The following is a 2,941-nucleotide window of genomic DNA, read 5'->3' as shown; positions in this document are numbered from 1 at the left end:
CAAGGATTTGACGAAATTTTATGGTTTTAGAAGGAGCAAGGTCAGTCTTACAGTTTTTTTCAAGAGAATACAGTTTGTATTACTAAAATATAAAATATACAGAATTTAAAAGAATGTAAATTTCAATAATAATTCCACAAGTCATATGTATTAACCCCTTAGATAATTATTTTTAGTCCTTTTTCTCAGTATTTCTCATTTATATTAAGTTCATATTTTGTTTTTCGATTCTCTTTCATTTATTATGTTTAAGTATTTAAAGCATCATTTAAGTTATTTTCATAGTGCATAATATTTTAGCATATAAATAATAATCAGTTGTGGGATAAAGCTCTTGTATCCTGTAACGATTTGTCATTCATATTGGTTTAATAAAATACTGTTTGGCCAGTAGCCAGGAAGTAACTATAGATGGGGCAACCAGAGTAGGAGAATTCTGGGAAGAGGAACAGCTCAATCTGCAGTTGCTACCCAGATGCAGAGGACGCAAGATGAAAATGCTAAAGATACCAAGCCAGGTGGCTAAACATAGATAAGAATTATGGGTAAATTTAAGTTGTAAGAGCCACTTATTAATAAGCCTGAGCTAATAAGCCAACCAGTTAGTTTATAATTAATATAAGCCTCTGTGTGTTTTGCCGGGACTGAACAGCTGTGGGACCAGGCAGGACAGGAACTTCCGACTACATTAATTTTTTGTTAGCTTGGGCGTGCGCGAAGCATGTTCCCTGTTCAGGAATGGAGAGCCACAAAGCGTGAGCGACAAGTAGTGCTTCAGGTGCTCTCCAAGTTCTTGGTTATGGAGTATTTGGCTCATCCTGGTACACTCAGCTTGGCTGCTGGAGTTGCTTGTGGCATGTGCCTAGGCTGGGCCTCCGGGGTCACCTTGGCATGTGAGACAAATAGAGACACCAAGACAGAAACCAAAGCAAGCATTCCTGGGGAGAGTGGGGAGTACAAAATGATTCTTGTGGTTTGAACTGACCTAAAGATGGGAAAAGGGAAGGTTGCTGCCCAGTGTTCTCAGGCTGCTGTTTCTGCCTACAAACAGATTCAGAGGAAAAATCCTCAAGTGCTCAAAGAGTGGGAGTACTGTGGCCAGCCCAGAGTGGTGGTCAAAGCTCCAGATGAAGAAACCCTCATTGAATTACTGACCTATGCGAAAGTGTTGGGACTGACTGTAAGTTTAATCCAAGATGCTGGACGTACTCAGATTGAACCAGGCTCTCGAACTGTCCTGGGAATTGGGCCAGGACCAGTAGAGCTAATTGATGAAGTTACTGGCCACCTAAAACTTTACTAAATGAGCTTTTGTATAGTGGTGATTCTGTCTGAAAAGTATGAAGCCTGTCAGTAATAGAAGCTTTATTCTTGCTCTACTTTAAAAAAATTTTTTGTTAGCTTAGTCACTTTTTTAAATCACTTTTCTAAATAACTGTAATAATATTTTCATATACTGATCATTTGTTACTGTAGCCTTAACAAATGGTAAAATTTGAAATTTTATTGTACAGATGTAGAACATCATGTTTACTATGTAATTTCTTAAATGCTTCAGATATCATATTTCTAAAATGAGACTTTTTGTGTGTTGGCCCACAATGCCACCTGTCACACATGGCTACTAGTATGAAGAATTAGCAAGGATTGCATAAGCAAAACAAGGAAAGCAGTGTTATTTGCACAAGGAATGTCTATCCCTCACTTAATAGTGGGGTAGCAGTAGGCAAACCTTATTCCTGTATAGGAGCAAATAGTCTTGGAACATCCCCTACCATATGATATAGGACATAGAGAGGGACTGAAGTAACTATTCAGACTGCTAAAATTTGGGTGCAACACAGAATAATGTAATAGTCTTACATCTGGTTAAAGTTTGTCTTATTTCTGATATGAGTAACCATCTCAGAATCAGCGCTATTGCCTTTACGTTGCCCTGCAGTCACTGGATCCCATAAAAGAAATACTGTACTTGCTAGAGTGTGAACTCACCAGACATTCACTCTGAACTTTGGAATAATCCTGGGATCAAGGAACCCCATAAGTACACATCTCAGAGTGCTCATGAACAGAAATCTAGGAACCTTTTGAGTACCTGTACAATGCCATGTGTAGAGCAGCATGGTACCACAGAGTATTTGGAAAAGAAGACCAGGGTCTGCAAGTCTTGATCTAGCTTTGGATGACTGCTTCAATGACAACAGCAATCTATCTGCTTTCACTCAGCCATTAGAAATGGATTAGAAAATTTTCAAGATAGTATTCTTAGGTCCTAGGAGTGTGTGTATGTGTGTATGATCAGCCTGACTTTTGGACACCCTTTTTGATGACATTACTGCTTCCTTGATGCCTAGGTATTTGCCATTAGACTGTTTATGATACCTCAAATTGATACATTCTAGTGCTTATAATAAGAATAATTTATAGTTGAAAATTGGTTATGTACGTTAATCTTCATTGGAAAAAAAGGGGAAAAATGAAACAAATGTCCAGTGTGATGGTGTTTGGAGATCAGTTCTTTCATAAGTAATTGATTCATGACAGCAGTCGTCACATATAGAAATAATGCTTTCACAAGATGAGGATACTACCTCCTGCCTTTTTCTTCACTGTAATGATACCAAGACAAGACATCATTTGAAAACCTAAAGGTAAACCCTCGTCTGACATAATATCTTCTAACACCTTGAATTTGGACTTCTCAGGATCCATAATAACGAGAAATTAGTATTTGTTGTTTAAGCTACTCACTTTATGATAATATGTTGCAGCAGTTAGAAATGAGAAAGCATTTTAATAATTTAAAGGAAAGCATTCTAAAGCACAGGGCCTGTGACATGTCAGTTCCACGGCAGGATTTCTGTGCTTTTGAGTTCTAAAAGTGATACTGAGACATGAATACTAATGTATAAACACGCGTGATGCTTTTGCTTTTTTTTTT

At 37.7% G+C, this 2,941-nt stretch overlaps 1 pseudogene; it reads left to right on the top strand.

Annotated features, from left to right (window-relative positions):
• The first annotated feature begins 719 nt into the window (after nt 1-719).
• Nucleotides 720-1,381, top strand: LOC142841086 (peptidyl-tRNA hydrolase 2, mitochondrial-like; annotated as a pseudogene).
• Nucleotides 1,382-2,941: the final 1,560 nt, after the last annotated feature.

Source organism: Microtus pennsylvanicus, chromosome X, assembly GCF_037038515.1.
Source record: "Microtus pennsylvanicus isolate mMicPen1 chromosome X, mMicPen1.hap1, whole genome shotgun sequence".
Classification (NCBI taxonomy): Eukaryota; Metazoa; Chordata; class Mammalia; order Rodentia; family Cricetidae; genus Microtus; species Microtus pennsylvanicus.
The sequence above is the reverse complement of the archived record's forward strand: the minus strand, read 5'-3'. Positions and strand labels throughout refer to the sequence as shown.